This window comes from Ursus maritimus, unplaced genomic scaffold, assembly GCF_017311325.1.
Source record: "Ursus maritimus isolate PB19 unplaced genomic scaffold, ASM1731132v1 scaffold_3, whole genome shotgun sequence".
Classification (NCBI taxonomy): Eukaryota; Metazoa; Chordata; class Mammalia; order Carnivora; family Ursidae; genus Ursus; species Ursus maritimus.
In genome coordinates, this window is record NW_024425563.1 from 86,457,585 (window position 1) to 86,478,280 (window position 20,696).

General features: G+C 40.4%; 1 pseudogene; it reads left to right on the forward strand.

Moving 5' to 3' along the window:
- Window positions 1-1,604: 1,604 nt before the first annotated feature.
- LOC103674710 lies at window positions 1,605-2,832 on the forward strand (annotated as a pseudogene).
- Window positions 2,833-20,696: the final 17,864 nt, after the last annotated feature.

A 20,696-nucleotide genomic window follows, 5' to 3' on the forward strand; every position in this document is an offset into this window, starting at 1 on the left:
GCACAAAAAGATCCATAAATCTCATTCACATGAGAAATACACAGACAATTTCATTGATTTAACGTTTCTTATATGCGTAAAAAATCTAGAAGTTTGAAAATATATATTGTTGGTGAGGGCACAGAGAGGCATGCACTGCTGTTGGGAAAATCCTACGACTCCACATCAAGGATTTGGCAATACCTGACAACATTTTATATGAATTTATACTTAGAGTAATCCCACTTTTAGACTGCACCAGGAAGATATACTACTGTAAAGAAAATAATATATGCACGTTATTCATAATGGCACTATTTGTACTATCAAAATATTATAAACAACTCAAACATCGACTAAAATAAAGGACTGGTTAAATAAACTATAGTTACTCCCACAAAATGATGTACAACGTAGCTGTAAAAACAAAATGAACAAGCTCTCTAGGTGTCAATACAGTGTTCTTGCTGGAAACAGCAAAATGCAGAACGTAGATAAGTATGCTTCTTTTGTGCCAGAAAGGAAGAGGACAGATAGGCAGATAGCGAGATGATAAGTAGTAGAGAGAGAGATCTGCTCATTTGCTTATTATTTTCAAAACGAGACACTAGAAAAATAAATCAGAAACTAAGAAAATAGGCTATCCATGTGGGAAACAGAGTAGAAGGGGTAAGAATGGAGACAGTACCCTGAGGATTCCATTTTATATAGTCTCTCCCTGGAGTCACATGTTTTACTGTGCTATAAAACCTAAATGAAGGCTTGATGGGATGTGCTGCCTTGACATCTGATAAAATCAGGAGGGTCTTAAACTGAAGTTCCCCTCCCTACTCTGCTCCTGGGGATATGAGGGCCTTTAGCCACACGACCCTCTTTTTCAAAGGGACCAGGCAACGTTCTTATTTATCCCAGAGCACAGGGTTTCAGTTTTCTGCCAGCCCACAAAATTATTCGAATGAGCCAATCACATCCTCCCGCAGGAGCCAATCATGTCCTTTGCAGGAACCAGGGTGCAGCCCACCCCCTTGATACTACAAAAGCCACAGCTCCTTGCCATTCACTGTTCTTGAATACAACCCCTGTGTGACCCTGCATGAAGTACGCATCCTTCTCCCCCATGCTGTGAGCATAAGTGACTAATAAACTGCTATCTATCCCACTGGTCCAGTGTCAGGTATTCCGTGTCTGGTTATCCCCCTAATCCTGGGGGCAAGAATCTCTCCCTCATCAATGGGGTGAATAGGAAGCAGTTAATACTTAAAAAAGTCAAACCAAAAAATTGAAAACAAACTGAAACCAAATATGACATATATTCTTATATCAGAAAAAGAATTATTTCAAAGGAATTTGTTTATTTCTAGTGGAATATATTTCAAGATTTAATGGTAACAGTACTATAATTGTGAAATTATTTTATGTATCTGTAGGACAGAGAAAATTAGGAAATAGATTACCAGGGACCCAGATTTTCAGTGGAACAAAAAGAGCCACAAATAGAACATCAAAGAAAAACTGTAATGTTAAATGTGAATTTGAAATAGCAATGAAGATTCATGATTTTTTATAGGTATGTCTATAGATCTCTGTCCATTAACCTCAATGCAGTTATCATCCTCATAGTAATGAGCATCACTAGTCCGATTACCTTGATTTCCACATACTATCCCCCAGTTGAAGGAACCGGGACTTCCTGGAGAAATGGCTTAAGTACAAGGTGAGAGTAGAGCATCTTCTTGTGCAGAAAACACAGAAGTGCTCCAATACGATGTACAAGCCAATGGACAGGAGCTACCACCGGTAATATCTGGCCTCTTTTAAACATCAAGAAGAATAAGGACTATAATTCACTGAACATGTTGAATCCATAAAAGTCCACAAGTCCATGCTTATACTTAAAAAAACCCAAAAACCCCAGAGTCCCAGCCGGTTCCTACCACAGTCGCACAGTTGCCCACCTCCTCTTTCCTTTCAACATGACAGATGTCATTCTGTCCTTCACCAAGGACTTCCTGGGGAGTGGCGTGGCTGCGGTCATCTCCAAGATGACCACTGAGTGGGTACGCTGCTGCTGCAGGTGCAGCCTGCCAGCGAGCAAATCACCGCGGATAAGCAATACAAGGGCATTACGGACTGTGTGGTTTGTATCCCTATAGAGCAGCGATTCCTGTCCTTCTGCCTGGTAACCTGGCCAATGTCAACAGATACTTCCCTGCTCAGGCTCTCAACCTGGCCTTCAAAGATAAATACAAGCAGATCTTCCTGGGTGGTGTGGACAAGGGAACCCGGTTTTGGTGCTACTTTGCAGGGAATCTGGCATCCAGTGGTGCCACTGGGGCCACATCCTTGTGTTTTGTGTATCCTCTTGATTTTGTGCTTACCAGGCTAGCCGTGGGTGTGGGCAAAGCTGGAGCTGAAAGGGAATTCAGAGGCCTCCTGACTGCCTGGCTAAGATCTACAATCTGGTGGAATTAAGGGCCTAAATCAAGTTTAACGTGTCTGTGCAGGGTATGCTCGTCCACCGAGCTGCCTACTTCTGTAATGAGGACACCGCACAGGGAATGCTTCCAATCCCAAGCATACCACCAACTTCATCAGCTGAATGATCGCACAGTCTGTCACGGTGGTTGCTGGGTTGACTTCCTCTCCGTCTGACACTGTTCGTGGCCGTACAACGGTGCACTCAGGGCATAAAGGAACTGACATCATGTATAAGGCATGCTTGCCTGCTGGAGGAAGATTGCTTGTGATGAAGGAGCCAAAGCTTGTTTCAAGGGAGCAAGGATCAATGTTATCAGAGGCACGGGTGTTGCTTTTGTGCTTGTCTTATATGATGAAATCAAGACGTTCCGGTGAGTTATTTCCTAGTTTTTGCCCCTTGTGAACAGGCATGTGGTATCATATAATGTATCTGGAACATTCTTGACAGACTGTTGGCTGTCTGTTTATCAACAGCAACTATTTACTGGCTGAAAATGAGAAGTGATAATATTTATCTGACCAGTTTTCTCGTAAAGCCATTTCCATGATGGTGGGACTCAATTGTATTTTTTATTTCAGCCACTCCTGATAAATAAGTTTGAAGAAATAAAAAATCTGAAATTTAAAAATAAAAAATGAAAATGAAAAAAATTTAACCTATTTGCCAGCATTAAAGGTGATATATCATCTCCTTATTCAGGCAATCAGTAATTTCAGGGTAACTAGAATTTATCCTCCATCACTGGAAGGAAGTAGAGTGCATCCTCAGATGACAATGGGAAGTTTTTAAAAATGTTTTGAAACAGAAAGAAAGGCATGCCTGATAATGAATGAAGAAGGAATAACAGAAGTAGAAAATTACCCATACGACAAACTTCAACAAGATGTATTCGGGCAAAAATTATCAATAAATACTAAATCCAGTAAGTAAAAGTTTGGGGGGGGGAGGAGGACATCAACACAGCGCCAATGACCTGGCAATGACAAAGGGAAAACATATTTGTACAATGGAAAGAATCTGTCACCACCTTAACCTAGTGATCAAATTAGCATCACTAGCGGTGAAGCTGTGAGAGACCACGTGCCTCTTGAAATAATGCAAATGAACTATGCAGATCATCTACATCGTGTCCGTACCCAAAATATTTACTCTGACTCTACTGTCTAGCATCTTCACGTTGCGAATGTCACGAATAAAAGAGGCTAGGGTAAAAGAAACATAATAAGCAACGCATGATTTTATCACAGTTGGATGACACTGCTACAGACGGTATTTTGGAGACAATGGAAATGTGTATTATAGACTAGTCAGCCAAGGACATAAGAAAACCATTCATCTTTTTGGGTGCAATATGGTACATAATATAAGGAAATATTCTTATTTTTAGAAGATATTTGCTGAATTGTTTATAATGGAACTGCCAAAAGACTGCAAATTACTCTAAAATGGTTCAGCAAAAGTTTGATAGATGACAGAGCAAACAGAGCAACACGGCAATGTTTTTCAGTGTGAGTGATAGACATATGATTCACTATTCTTTCAACTGTTCTGTGCAACCGAAAACATTCATAATGAAAATGTATAAGATTGCCATTTTATATCAACTACTTTTTAAAAACACAGAAGGCATGGCCAAGCTTGCAGCTGGCCAATGGTCCCGCTGAGAAAAACCAAATGGGGTAAACTTCAAAAATCCTCTAATGTGTAAAGGCATCCAAGAGTTGCTGATACAACCAGAATTAGAGGGCACAGGATTCTAGAGCAAGGAGAACTGCGCAGAGATGTGCTGACTTCGGCAGCCTCTTTTGTTCTGGGAGATATCTGCCAAATCTGGGCTCAGGGCAAGAGGCTGTGCACCTGGACTTTGCCTAAGCACAGGGTCACTGCTGGAGGACAGAGGAACCAGAGAACTTCAGTGGTCTCACCGAGACACAAGACCAAAGACTTGAAGGGCTGATGCCAGGTAGTAACAGAAGGGCAGAGAACTGGGCGTCATACACAGGATATTTTCTCCCCAAGACGTTTGTCAAACTCTGGAGCCTTTGAGGGCATTAGGCTAAAAGCCATGAAGAAACCTGCTGAAAAGCTGAGTGGGGTTTTCTGCAGCGTCCCTGTGATGTGCGTGAGGATTCACGTTCAAGACCACCAGGGGAAGGTACCCCAGTGAACATACAAGGCTCTCAGTTAAAAGATCTTAAAAACTATCCTTTGGGTACAGAAGAAAATTAGAAGTGGACAGAATCTTTGAGAAACTGCAACCAGTCTTAACTCTGCCTAATCCCTGACTGGATTAGAGGAATCAGCTATCACTCTATCAGCTGACAGAGATAAAATGATAAAGCCTCTGAGAGCAATTAACGTCATCTGGACCCTTTACAACGCCTACCACAGGTCTCAGTGTCACATAAAGATGACAACGTCCAGAAGCATAAAAAGAAGCATCCCTTTTTTGCCACTTTAAGAGGAAGGGGAGGGTTGCCTGGGTGGTTCAGTCGGTTAAGTGGCAGACTCTTGGTTTGGGCTCAGGTCATAGTCTTAGTGTCGTGGTGGGGCTCCAGGCTCAGTACAGAGTCTGTTTGAAATTCTCTCTTCCTCTCCTTCTGCCTCTCCCCCCACTCATGCTCTCTAAATAAATAAATGATCTTTAAAAAAAAAAAAAAGAGCAAGGGGAAACTTCCCCAAACTTAATCCTCTGACTTCTCCTCACAGCTCCTTGCCAGTGCCTACACCAATCATTTGGTAAGAATGATGGGATACTCGTGACTGATTTAAACTGATGAAGGCTCATCATTCCCCTTACTCCCAGTGGCCCTGGAGAGGGACTCAGCCTCTTTAGAAAGACATGGACCCTTAGAGAAGGATGAACCCAATCAGGCTCTGTTAGCAAGAAAAGAGGGAATGACAATTGAGAAGGTGACCAACAATGTCGCTACATCACCTACCACACGTTAGTATGGGACATCGGGCAAGCTACTCAATCTCTTTGAGCTACAATTTTCTCATCTGCAAAATTTAGATAATAGCTCAAAAAGACCGCTGTACATATTCAATAAAATTATACATATGTGTGTATATACATATATAAAATATATTTTTAATTACCAAATTTATATATTTTAAATTATATAAATATATATAAATATAAATTTTATATATATAAAATATATTTATATATATTTTTTTAAATTACCAAATGTCTAGCTTATTTTTAGTGCTTCAAAACTGTGCGCTAATATTGTTTGCCATGGTTCTGAGTCCCTTCTTTAGACATCTTCCAGCTGTCAGTGGTCTTTTTAAGCATGACAACCCAACCCCAACCCATTTGTCAGGTGTGTGCCAAATGGCCCAGACAGTAGGACTCATATCTACCTTGCTCTTGCTCCTCAATGGGCTATTCTGACACCTGGAGAGGCATCTCCAGGCAAGTGGGCCATCAGAGTGTGAATTCAGGCCCACCGGGAAGACAGTTCTTTCCCCGCCATCACCTACTCCCTCTCTGGTCCCCATTCTCCCTTTAATAGTGTATTAATTTATTACTTTTCAATCAATAAAAGTACAGGACTCAGAGGTAAGCTGGTGGATATATGAACCACAGGACAATGACTCATGTTCTAAGAGCTCCATTTTTACTGAAAGATTTGGGATGGGTGGGGATGAGGGTTAAATAATTTAAAGATTTATACTCTAATCAAGTTTTAGGAAAGTAACTTTAATGCCAAAGTAAATGTGATATGGAGAACACAAAATTATCATGGATTTTACAAATAATATACAAGATTTGAGGAAAATTTCTATTTGGAGTGACTGCCCACCTTCCCCTGCCTTTAGGGTCACAGTGTAGGAAAGGCTTCAGAGCACTGTGCTTCTGAATAAATGTGTATTCTGGACTTTTTAAGGCAAATACTAGGAATCCTTACTGAGTTTAGTACAGATTTTTTTTTCTTTGAATAACAGGAGCAAAGGGAAAGCATGCTGGCAAGGGATACCTGTGGGGAAGGTGTCGATCCCTGAAGAGCTTGGACAAAGGTCTCAAATGAGGGAGAGAAGGGAGCAGACACTATTTAGTCTAGGGCCACTCTCAGAGGTTTAGCGAAATCTGATGAAGCAATAAACGGTAGATGCTACGTGTGTGGACAAATGCTCGTGGCTACACCATCTGTTGGTATCACTGCAGCCAAAGTGCTCTAAGCCTTGGTTCCTTCTAGTGCCCAATGGGCACAATGGCGCCTCCTTTACTGTGTTCACAGTGAGAATCAAGTTAAGGAAGCTGATGTATGCAAAGTATGGAGGACATTTCCTGGCAGGAAGTGACGTATTTAATAAATGTGACATAACCTATAAGCTTACCTTACCAACTCAAGGGTTCAAAAAGTTTCTTTTTGTAATTACTGAAATTCCTATCTATGAGTGAGGATTCTGTGATCACAAGGAATGTTATTTCTCCCTTACTGGGGGGACATGCCTGGCTGTGATAATTCTAACACCAGGGGCATATTTTGTGCAAGGAATTATCCCAAGATAATTCAGTCTAATCCTTGATCATGTACTACTTACTCTCAGTAACCTGCTCCGAAACAGGAGAGATGATGATTCCTTTACTAGTTAGTACAATCAAGTGAGCTGGATATAAGCAGGCTGGAGGCAACAAAGATAAAACAGACATAGACCCACTTTTAAAACAACTCACCCTCAAAAAAAAAAAACCCTAACTAACTCATTGGCCAGGAGGGGAGATCAGACTGTTAGTATCCATCACAGCAGGATAGAAAGTGCTAAGTGCCTCAAAGTTACAAATAAAATACCATGAGAGTTACAAAGAAACCACATGTTGCCTCCACTTCAAAGCCAGATTAGTTACAAATAAAGGGGAACAAGATTTTTTTTTTTTTTTAAGAATTTATTTGTTTGTCAGAGAGAGCGAGCGCACGCACAAGCAGGGGGAGCAGCAGGCAGAGGGAGAAGCAGACTCCCCGCTGAGCAGGGAGCCCGATGTGGGGCTCGATCCCAGGACCCTGGGAACATGACCTGAGCTGAAAGCAGATGCTTCACCGACTGAGCCACCCAGGTGTCCCGGGGAACAAGATTTAAAGGAGGAATATTTTCATCCAACGATTATATTTGCAAGAAACAGACACTCAGTTGGTTTAATACAGTAAGGCTGCGGTCTTGATATTCTTAATTTTTGAACAAGGAATCTCACATTGTCCCTTTTCACTGGGTCCTGCAAATCACGTAGCTGTTCCTCGATGGGTCCAGGAAAGTAGGCTGGGGACAGGACAGGGTTCAGGGTCTATCAGAGCAGAGATGGCAAAGCAGCTGCTCTCAGGGCCCTGAGTTCCTCCATGTCTGCCTACTACCCTGCTACCGACAATGAATTACCTCACAGGTTACTGCAATTATCTTCTGGATTTTGCTTAATTATGGCTTTTGCTTGCTGGTAACTTCTCAAGGACCTATTGCCTCATGGCCTCTTTGCCTGCCTCCACTAACTGTGCAGCTATTTCTGTAGCTTACACGAACCTGCCTAACAGAGAATGTGATATACAGTCACTCGGTCCTTCCAACAGCCCTCTGAGGAAATACTGCCATTACCCCCATTTTACACATGAGGACCCCTGAATTGTATACAATCATGGTAAAAGCTACACCATACCGAGGAACAAAGTGCTCTCAGAGAAAATATAAATACCTGAACAACTATAACTTTGGTGGTTAGGCTTATGATTTCCAGGAGGAAGTAACAACTGAGCTGAGGCTTTAAAGATCAGAAGGCTTTTTTTTTTTTTTTTTTTTTTTTTTTTGGCGAAGAAAGGCAGGAGGTTATTCCAGGCAAAGGGAACAGCATTAGCAAAGGCATAGAGAAAGAGAATGTGTCTTCTGGACGAGGTACATCTACTGGGGCTGAACCTAGAGCTCCCAAGAGCTAGTCTCTGAGGAAGGGATGGCGTGGGTAAAGAAACTGGGAATATACCTTGAGGTCACGCATAGGAATTTGGATTATCCCATCGAGTACCATAAAGTATTGGATATTGGGGGGAAGAGTGGCATGAGCAGTTGTTTTTAAAAGAAAACTTTGGCATAAGAATGGAGAGTCAGGGGGAAGTGGGGTTGAGGCAAAGAAGCAAAGGATAAAGGGAGAGGCAGTAATGGTTTCAATGGTTTGAACTGGTGCAGTGAGGAAATTGATGCAACGTGCACTCCAAGGGGAACCCTGACAGAAGTTACTGAGCCCTTCCAGAGGTGTGAAGACAGAATTCAAAGTGGTCAGAACTGAGGGGAGGCTCTGCAATGACACAGGGATGGGCAAGGGTCAATGGTGACCATTGGAAAAGAGAGTAATTAAAATCAATGTTTTTTCATGTTAATGACTGTCAACGAATCCTCATCAAAATGCTCTGCTTTGGCGATAGGACAAGGGACCAGGAGTAGTGAGAGGCCTGGGAGAAGCTGAAAAGGAATTTAATTCCTCCAGTCTGTCAGAGCTGGGGGAGAGGAAGAGTAGGCAAGGGACCAGTATGGTTGTCAACAACCTCCCGGCATTTTCTCTGGCTTCCCCGCTGTCTAGAGACTAGAATCCCTTGCAACATCCATCTTCCAGGTACACTGCACTTCACCATCATGATAAATTAAATTCCTTTTCAGCTTTGATTTTCTTCGTGCTCACAGCAGAATACAGCGTGCAAAGTACAAAGTCAGCCGGTCTGACTTACGAGAGGCTGGGACATCCTGTTCCATAAACATCTGTCATGAGACCAAAATAACCCATGTCTTTAGTGGCCAAATTTTAACAGCTATAAACTGCTTCCTGCTTTTAGTACAGAATCACTGACAAATTCTTATTTTGGGGGGTCCCACTGTTTAAAATAAAGGGGCACCTGAGTGGCTCAGTTGGTTAAGCATTTAACTCTTGATTTCGGCTCAGGTCAGGATTTCAGGGTTGTGACATCAAGCCCCATGCTGGGCTCCAGGCTCAGTGGGGAATCTGCTTCTCTTCCTCTTCCTCTCCCCCTGCCCCTTTCCCTGCTTGCCCTCTCTCTCTCTAAAATAAATAAAGCTTTTAAAAAAAATAAAAAATAAAAACATTTTTAAAAATACAAATAAATGCATTTTGGAAAATACAAATATGTGTGAAGAAGAAATTAAGTGTTGTCCACAATATCATCACCTAATGAAGACCACCAATAACATAACCAGCCTTCTCCATACGCACGTTCTTATTATATCTTGCAGTCATACACTCTGTACAATTTTGCCACCTTTTCCTTACCAATTTTTTGTGTCTCCATTAACAAGACAATGAATGTGATTTTACATTATTCCTAATTGTAGAACATCCCCACATGTAAATGTTAAAAGTGATTTTTTACAAGTAATCTCTATCGCCAACATGGGGCTCAAATTTACAACCCCAAGATCAAGAGTGGCACACCCTAGAAGTAATTGTTTTAATCTGGTTGTATTTATACTTTTTGTACCTAATATTTGATTTTCTGTATTCTCACTCTCTTAAATCCTCCATGTCAGTCAATCTTGTGCTTTTATTTGCCCAGATCAATAGGTTCTGCATGTTTCACACCCGGGCCAGGGCTTCCTGCTCATTCAGAAAGTCCAGTCTCACACTGACCTAGCCTGTGATGCTCCCTCCCCAGACTTGCTGCCACCCGGCTCACTTCCCAAGACTCCCCTAGCTCTGCCTGCAGAACACATTCCTGTTCAGTCATCTAGCATTTTTAAGAAGGGTAGCGTGCTCTGGAGATCATGGTCTTCTATTCACGTAAGGCCCAACACAGAGAAAAACCTTCCTTTCCCAGACCGTACCTCTAAGTGCAATCTGTCCCAACCATCTTGCAAATACCTTCTTCTGGAGGAAGGAGAGAAAAGAAGAGGGGTGGGGGGAAGGAGGAAGACAGAGGGAACGGCTGGCTAGTTCATTGCAAATTCATTGCCACTGTGAAACAACATAAACACCAAAGCCTACTGGTGCTCAACCTATAGCATCAGCCTTATTTTATACCAGACCCAGCTCTACTTGTCTTTAGTTTCAAGTCTTTAATCTTGGGGAAATGACAGCATAAAAGCCCTGTGATGTTAAGTGTTACGTGACTAACTGGCAATTCACTGATATCTCAGGATTGATGCCAGTGGGTAAGGAGAGGTACTAAAGAGAGGAAGGCTATCTGACATCAACAAGTTGTGGAAGGAACAGGTAAGGAAAGTTGTGTAATCTTGGGTGACTTACATAACTCCTCTACATAATTTCCCGGATCTATAAAATTGCGTGGTATACAGTAAGTGCGCAAGAAATGGTAGTCTTTTTTTTCCCCCAGTACCTCACAGGTACGTATTTCAGACTATTCCATAGTCTGATAAAATAAACAAAAGCAGATGACAATCATTGTTCTGATTCTGCGTTGTCCAAGCAATCTTCTGACAAATTTGAGTTGTCTCGGGGCAGGCATGCCCAAGCATTCTGATTATTAGAAAAGACTATTCCTCTTTTAAAATGAATAAGCATTATCTTGCATGATTTGTGTCAGTCAATCCTTTAGAACCTGGTCAATTCTTGGTGGATTATAGTGTGTGCTCCACAAATATTTGTTGAATAGATAGAAGAATGAATAAATAAATTTGAGTTCTGATTCTTGGAAGATAAACCATTATGTACTGTTGATTCCATATTATTGTGGTTTTCTCTATTTAAATCAGGGATAAACAGTGCTTGGCTCCACTAACCAACTCTCTTGGATGCAAGAAGCAGCATGAAGGAATTAATCATCACCATCATCTGGTTATAGAGTTGAAAGGAAAAGTGGAACAATTGTGCACAGTAAAGTTTCCCTAACCTCACGAAATGTAAAATCTGAAGTCACTTTCCAGGTGTTTTTCAGCCTCATTCTTCTCCCCACACACAGGCACATCTTCTCTACTTCCAAGCTCTAAACCAGTTTCTTCCATAGCAAAGAGCTCCCATAACACAGCCTACATTATATATTTTGGAATAACTTTGGACACGGTTACAACGGTAATGAGATTCAGAATCTATAGGAATAGTGAGTCACCTAAGTTTTAGGACAATTGATACCAGAAAAATGTTGCTTTTAATCCTCCTTATCTGGACATTTTTTATGATATAGAACTCCATATTCAGGGGAATCAACACTCTTACTGTTATTTCCTGTAGATTAGTAACTGGGCTAACATTTCTAAATGTAGACAGTTGTTAATGAGACTGCTGGAGACACGATTATTGGCTACTCAAAAAAGGTTGAAAAAATTGCATGTGGGATAAATCATGTTGCTGCTGGGACGATGGTGGTTCTTCAGAGTAGAACTTAAAATCATAAATCTTTATCCACACCTCTCAACTCACATCCTCCCCCAACAATGACTGGATGACATGATTTTTAAGGAGACTATAGACTCTGAAATTTGATGATCATAAATTTACATTTTTACCTAAGGTGGCTTTGGGTAATAAATATAATTGTGTGTGTGTGTATATATATATATGGAATGTGGGGGAAGGGACATTGAGAAGATAGTTACTAAGAGGAACTGCTTTCAGGTATGGGTAGAGGATAAGAGGAATAAAGTGAGTGTAAGAAGTTTGGAAATTACATATACCCTTAATAATGCTCAAAAACTAAAAAATGCAACTAAAATTTAACTACTTTTATTGGAGAGGCTATATACTTTTACTCTAATGCAACTCTAATGCTGAAAAATATGGTTCAAGACTTCATAAGCATTATATTTGTAGAGATGTTCGGATGATATTTGACAGTAAGATTAATAGGTTGGTGGAAATCTCTAGATAGACTCCAGGGGAAGATATAAAAATAATAAAATGATGAGGGGCACCTGGGTGGCTCAATCGGTTAAGCAGCTCACTCTTTATTTCTGTGCAGGTCATGATCTCAGTGTTGTGGGACTGAGCCCAGCATCAGGCTCAGTGCTCAGCAGGGAATCTCCTTGGGATTCTCTCTCTCCTTCTGCCCCTCCCCCTGCTTGCGTGCTCTCTCTCTAAAAATAAATAAATAAAATCTTTTAAAAAAATAATAAAATGATGATAGTAAAAATGATAGCTACTGTTAACCGAGCCTTTCCTAAGTGCCAGGCACTATGCTAAGACCTATATAATTTCATTTCAACTTTACCACCATCCCACATCACTCTTTTACAGACGAGGGAACTGAGGCTTGAGAGATGGAGTAAACCACCCGACATCTCAAAGCTGCTAAGTGCTAATGCAAGAATTGCAACATAAATTTATCTTCCTCAAAAACCCCATGACTTTCTCCACCATAGATGCCCATGTTTGAGTCTTTGCTTGGCTACTTCCTGGCTTTTACCAGAAGCAAGTAACACGAACTCTTCTTATCTGTAAAATAATCAAGATACTAGTATCTACTTCATAAGATTGTTGGGAGGATTAAATTACCTAACGTTTTTTAAAGTACTTAAAACATGATCTTGTTGCAATAAGTGTTAGCTGTTTACCCACGGTAATGCCACTAGCTTCCTGTGTGGGCAGGGATAACCACCGAACTTTTAGAAGCATTTTTTTTTTCTCGTGGATAAAATCAAGAAGTTGGGCTATGTGATCTTACAAGTTTTTCCAGTTCTAACCTTCTTACCTTGTTTTTCCTTTCTGAAAAAACAAAGGTAGGTAGCCAGGAATAACCCCAGCAGCAGGTGGAAGGAGAGACGAAGAGGTAGGAAAGCACTCCTTCCAGAAAACTCCTGCTCCTGGAGAGTGGGTCAGAACTGAACAATAAGACAGACTCAAATTTGTAAAGGTTAAGTCCCAGAGCAAATTCTACAAGCAGCAAAGGAGATCTTTATCATAATTTCTACTTAATTTCATTTTCAAACTGGTTTGAGAGCTGTTCTTATTTCCTTCTCAGAATTATAAACCACAATGAGCTTCTTTAATTCTTTATCTCCTTGCTCTTGATCTTAAAGAAAGAAAAAAAATAGACACATTTATTGTAGCCAACTCCGCAAGAATATATAGCCTGCAAGTAGACCGACTTGTCCTATGTGAATGTCAGCTCTGGATACGTGGAGCTGAACTGTTTCCATGGTTTGCTTTACTGCATGCGGCTTATATTTTTTTCCTGCCATGAAAACTACATTTGGCAATGCTGCTATTCTGTCACCATGACAATTTAACGTCAAAGAAAATCCACAGGAAGAAAAAGGAACCCATTTAATGCACTGAGAGTTGACCCACGAGCTTCGCAGTTCAAAACGTATCATCATAGCAAGTTGTGCTGACATATTTTGACAATTCAGGACAACTGTTTACTCAGTAGCCACCACACTTTTATCAACAAGGCTTTTGTAAAACTACTTTTAATCAGCAACATCAGAATTTATAAATTCCTGTAAAGCCCTAGAATAATTTAGAACAGAAGGGAGCCACAGAGAAAAGCTAAAAGACATTTAGCTGAGAGTCATAGGTGGAACAGCTGATGTCAACTATATATTTCGATTCTTGTTTCTTCATTAAAAAAATTAGAAAAATCCTTTCAAGGTAATTATCAGGGTTAATAACTTTAGTTTTAATACGAATGTTCACTCGCCTGCCGGAATGTACATTTTCTTGTCCCTGGTGGCTGTCTGCCTGAGCTTCCCTGTCACCTGTCTTTCCTTGGAGATAAGGAAGTATTTTCCTGATATTTTTATAGTAATTATGCACCAAGAGCTTGGAGTGATTCAAGATAAAACAGAAGCTGATCAACTAGTTGTAACCACTGTCCTCCTCATCACACCTCATACTTCCCTGGGCATCATGCCAACCACACCCAAGTCCAGTGTCCGTACTGTGACCTGTCCCTTTGGGAAGTACCCTGTCTGGATTCAAAATCATCCCTCGTCACTGAAACACTACTCTGATTTCCCAAGGTGTGAAGAATTACATAGTATCATAGACTTTCTGGAATATGGCTTCCAGCTTCATTAATTTATTCATCTATTCAATAGATATATTTGAGTGCCTATTTTAATAGGCCTCTTCCATACACTTACTCTCTACAGTTTATGAATCAATCATTTATCTACAACGTATCTATCATTTCTCATGTATGTACTTAGCCATGTTGACCACATCCAGGGTTCAGAACTCCATTATTCCTTAAGGCAGTGTGTTACAACTTTCAAAGGCGTTGTTAGAAATTACGTATTTATATTGAGACAAAGTTATCTTCTTGAAGTTTCTGCCATGAGTATTCATTTTCTTCTTTTTTCATCCTTAATTCCCTCCATTTTCACATGATAAAACTATGAATTCATTTACCTTCATCTGAACGTGCTCTAAGGCCTTTTTTTTTTTTTTTAAGATTTTATTTATTTATTCGACAGAGATAGAGACAGCCAGCGAGAGAGGGAATACAAGCAGGGGGAGTGGGAGAGGAAGAAGCAGGCTCATAGCGGAGGAGCCTGATGTGGGGCTCGATCCCATAACGCCGGGATCACGCCCTGAGCCGAAGGCAGACGCTTAACCGCTGTGCCACCCAGGCGCCCCATAAGGCCTTCTTAAAGTATAGTGCCAAAGAAGCCAAAAAAAAAAAAAAAAAAATCCCTCAGATATGGCCAAATTGCCCATCAAGAAGAGCATCCCCCAAATTATGTGCGCCCCCTCCTCTCAGTTGTGAGGTTAAAATAATAAATAGAATAGCTACTATTATTGAATGCTAGACATTGTGCCAAAAAAGAAAAATACTTTGGGGACATGTTATCCAAGAGGGATTTTTTCCTATCATCCCACCACCGGGGTTAAGACCTCAAAGCTGAGTCAGACTACGCTAAGTTAAAGCAGTAGCATAGTGCTACCATATAAAGAAGACTGAGTATGCTAATACATGTGACTATTTCAATCCCTGCCCTTAAATGCCTAAAGATAGGGTAGTCGGGGGGGAAGGGGCTCTTCAAGAAAATCACTAGCAAAGGCTGGAGTGTCTACAGGAGGAGGGACTGGTAGTCCATACTCCAGGACATTTGCTCACATCTCTCCCATGCTACCATTCGCTTTACCTCAGTGGGACTCAGCCCCTGTCAGGTTCCCTGCTTTGTCTGTGTTTTCTACCACTCGGAACTCACTTGATTCTACTTGCCAAACTCATACTCATTTAGTTATGAAAACTGAAGATTCAAGACACCAGAGTTTACATCCCAGCTCAACCAGCTCAAAACCACTGTTTATCCAGATGACCTTGGGCAATTCACTCAAACTCTCCGGGTCCCAATTCCTTTGATCTACAGTATGAGAAAAACTCCTCGGGCTGTGATTACTGAATGAGTTATTATATTCAAAGTGCTGTACCAAGTGCCTCACACATAATAGGAGTGTCCTAAGAGTTCTTTCATATATCGCTCTATTAATTTTATTTTTATTACTACCTGTAGACCCTATTTGTGAACCCCTTTCAATTTTGCTCTTTTTCTTGTAACTCTTGTCCAGTCTCCTAGGGTAGTTTTTTAAATACTCTTTACCAGCTTTTTTTTTTTTTTAACTTATAATTATTCTCTTTGCAAGCCTAATGGCGGGCTGATAAAAAACAGAAGTACCACTACTGAGACATCAAAGCAAAACAACACACTTTAAAGAGAAATTGGGCAATAAACGAGCAAACAAAAACTAATGCTACTAACCGTTAGAGAGCCCAGTTAAGAGTCCATGAACCTGTTCCTTTTTTTTTTTTTTTTTTTTTTTACCTCTACTCGCTTCTCAAGACACGCCAGTGTGGCTTCTATTCCCACCAATACCACTACAACGGTTCCTGCAAGGTCCACCAACAGCATCCACTTTCACCTACCAGGGAATCTTTTTTCCATTCCTTATCTTCCTGGACCACACAGCAACATTCAGCAGCAAGGACTACTGCTTCTTCCTTGAAACTCTTCCTTCTTCCCAACCTTCCATGACACCACAATCTCCGGGTTATTTTTTGTTCTGTTTTGGTTTTACACCTCCCTGGCCACTCCTCTGAAGGTTTATCAGGCTCATCCTCCTGTACTTGCCATTAATATTGAAGTTTCCCGAGCATTTGTCCCAGAACTTCTTCTCTTTCACTGTAAATTCTCATCCCACGGCATTACTTATGCGTAAAGCTTCAGTAATAATCTGGACACTGATGACCTTAACTTGTACCTGCAGTTCAAACTACTCCAGTGAATTCGGGATGTGTTTTTCCATCGGCCTGCCTCAATATCTCCACTTTGATATCTCAAACTCAATGTGTCTAAGAACAAACTCATGAGCTTCCCCCCCAGGAGCTGGTCCTTTCCACCGTTTTTAATTATAGGCATAACCATTACCCAGCGTACAAGACAGAAGCCCAAGACATCTTCTGTGATACCCACTCCCCACAGCCAATCCACCAACAACTTCCAAAGCATCTTTGGAATTTGTTTTCTTCTCACCTTTTCCACTTCTCTACCCTAGTCCAAGAGGCCAGTAAACCTCATTCGCGGTGCTGCAAAAACTTCCAAACTTTATCTACATCTACTCGGTCACCTTGCAATCTGCTCACATTGCTACCAGTGATCTCTCTCTCTCTCTCTCTCTCACACACACACACACACTTATTCCAATTACGATTTTAAACTAAAGATCAACGTCATTACACAAGTGTCTGCAAGGATCTGGACTCCCTCCCTAGTCTCTTCTGCCATCTGCCACTTCAACTTCTGTGCTCCAGCCATGCTGGCCTTCTTCCCATTTCTCAGCCAGAGACGTGCCTCCTCCTTTTTAGACCTTTGTTCACACAATCCCCTTAGAATGCCCTCAGCCCCAGCCACCTGCAGCGGTCCACCAATCACACCTCACTGAGACAACTTCATTCAGATCTCAGCCCAAGTATCACCTCCTCAGGGAAGTTTTCCCCCATCGCCCCCCCCCAAACTAAGTCATTCGCTTTATACTTTTTCTTCCCAGCGCTTCCCTCAATTTGTGATTATTTATTCATTTAGTGTGTTAATCTGATTAACATCTGCCTCCTCCGATGACTATAAACTTTGGGAGGAATTAGTGGTCCTCCCATCTAAATTAGTGCCTGTCTCAAAGGAGGACCTCAAATGGTATTTGTGGAGAGGATAAATGAATCATCACCTCTTTATTCTACTCTAAATAAATTGCTTTCCAATGTACACCACACTAGATATGTTTTGTAAATCTAGTCTAAATATTTTCTCTTAGCTTGGAACTTTTATTTTACTATTTTTCATCTAAAATATCTGCTATTTCAGTCCATTATGGGTTAAACTACCTTTATAGTATGTTTCTCACTGCATCTGTATCCCCTGCGGATTTATTTGCAAATGCAGATCCACAGACCCCCTGCGGAGTTTCTGTGCCCATACATCCCTGAGTGGGGTTGAGATTTTTTTTTTTTTTTTTGGAGATTTTAACACACTTCATTGAGTAATTGACAGTATAATCAGAAAAACATCAGCAAGGATTTAGGAGATACAAAAAAACACTATTAATCAAATTTACCTGAATAACATTTATATAACATTATACCCCAAAAGTACAGAATTTGTTCTCAAATACACAAGAAACATTCATCAAAGTAGACTATATACTGAACCATAAAGCAAGTTGCAATAATTTTTAAGAAGAGAAATCATAGGGAATATTGTTTTTTTTTAAATATTTATTTTGTTATATTAGTCACCATACAGTACATCCCCAGTTTAATTTTTTTTTTTTAACAAGTACCACTACATGATTTTTCTACACACTAAAATTTCAGCACAAATACTTTTTTTGGTTCAGACTAGAAATCAATGAGAAAACGTATTCATAGTCCTAAACAACTTCTACACAGACTTCAAGAATGAGGCCTGCTTCTAAGTGGGAGAATGGCTTTACAACATTCTACAAAAAGGTCACCCTGTTTTTGCTTCGGTGAGTAAGCAGAAACAAAATGATGAAACCCCAAATATCGATCGCTTTCCATTGGCTTGACCCAAAAACCATATGGAACAGTAAGCCAAAGGAATTCCAACATGACTTATGAGACAATGAGCAAAGGGTTTGGCCAGAAGTAACACCTGAACATAAATTTGCATTAAAGTCAAGCTAATTCCATCTTGTTTTGCAACTTGGGGTTTAAAAGTTACTTTCCTGTTAGTTTAAAAAGACTAACAAACAAGTTTGGTTTCCAACAGTCAGGAAGGTGGGTTCCAACCCATTCTCTTTCTCATCTTTTCAGGCTCTTTGTTAAAAAAAAAAAAAAAAAAAAAAAAAGACTCATATTTTGAACACTGTCCCTGGTAGAGCCAGACACACTGTTTCACACCTTGTCATGGAATGCAGGCAGCACACACTTCCTAATTGTACAAGCAGAAACAGAAACCAAGAAAAATATTTGCTCCCTACTGTCAGCAACTAAGGGTCTCTCTGCTCGGCGGGCCCATGTGACTAAGCAGCAAACATTTGGGAGAATAAGATGGGAAGCAGCAAACTGCTTAAGGCAGGCTTTGAGATGATGTGAAGTGGGTCCTTTTCTCCTTCATTTTGAAGATGCTTATGAGAGATCGAATGGGTAGGAGAGCAGTGGTCACCTAACTTTCCACACCACTAAACCTCCCTATCTGTTCTCCAGGATCATTGGCCACTCATTGATTTATTTACCTGTTTGTTTACTTCTGAACCCTAGCTAGAAACCAAGGCAACGCCGTGTGGAGAAGAATCAAAGGGTTGGGGTCACAGCCAGAATGGAGACATAAAGCTAGAAGCAGAGGTAATGACCTGGCAAGTATGCAGTTTACTAAGTTCTGGCTTGTGAATCACAGCTAAAAAATTGGGGACTGTAGGGGCAATGTCTTTGGATAAACATTCAAGACTACTGATATCCAATTTATAATCCTTATTGGGGAAAGACTTTTGAAAAATTGCCCACAATCTATAAATATTTACTTATTTATAAATTATATGTATGTATTACCCTAGTTTTACATTATGAAAATTAGAAGACAAAGACAGACATTGAATTAGAAAACTGAAACACTAATTCCAATGTTTTTTCCATATCCCTAAATATTGTTTTATTGCACTCAACTCCGGAGACCACTGATTTAGACAGACAGTTGCTTCTATACGTATGCTAAAGGAACTAGACTGAGGGTAGGTTTTATGACTTGTATTTCTCAGGAGTTTGGGTCATTAAGTTTTAGTTGGAATGCCACAATGGACCCATTCATGTTGAGATGAGAGAGATCTCATTATGAATCATCAAAATGTTACAGCAGCATTAAGTAAATAGGAAAATAAATGCAACAAGTCAAATATTAAACAATAAAGGATTGGTTAAATAAATGCCACTGTATTTGTAATATGAAATATTTTATTTCCAATGAAAATGAAAGCTGCAAGGATGCCTTAATGCTACATGGTGTTATATGGGTTGAACTGTATTCTTCCCAAATTCATATATTGAAGTCCAAATCCTCAGTACCATAGAATGTGACATTATTTGGAAATAGGGTTGTTGCAAATGCAATTGGTTAATATGTGGCTATGGTGGAGTTGGGTGGACCCCGAATCCAATATGACTGGTGTCCATATAAAAAGGGAAAATTTGCACAGAGGGAGATCACTATGGGAATACTGGGGCTCTGCTTCCATAAGCTACGCAACACCAAATATTGCTGGCAAACCACTAAAAGGTAGGAGAGAGGCTTGGAACAGATTTTCCCTCACAGCCTTCAGAAAGAATCAACCCCACAAAAACCTGATCTTGGGCTCTAGCCTCCACAACTTTGAGAAAACAGATTCCTGTTTAAGCCACCCAGCCTGGGTACTTTTATGGCAGCCCTACCAGAAAAAAAACAGGTGCCATGCTAGGACATCAGTTGAATTAAAAAGACCCCACATAAAACGCCTACATAGTGTGATCTCAATTGTGAATACACGCACTCCCACACACGTATGTAGATAAAACCCTGGAAAGCTTATTGTTTACATTTGTGTTGCAGGTAACTTTTCATGTCTGTTTCTTCATTTGCCCCCTAGATTTTCTAAGTTTTCTACAAAAGGGTTAAAGTTTGTGTGGATATCTATACTTCCTACATTTTTATTTTTACAATAAAACGGTTTTGTAAGCTTTTAAATTTTTTATTCTGTAAAAAATTAGTTACTCCAAAGAAACTACCTCTACTGCTCCTAAGGTAGATGATGATGACTAGATAATTCGATGTGGACATCTCTGGGATGTACACTCTCCCC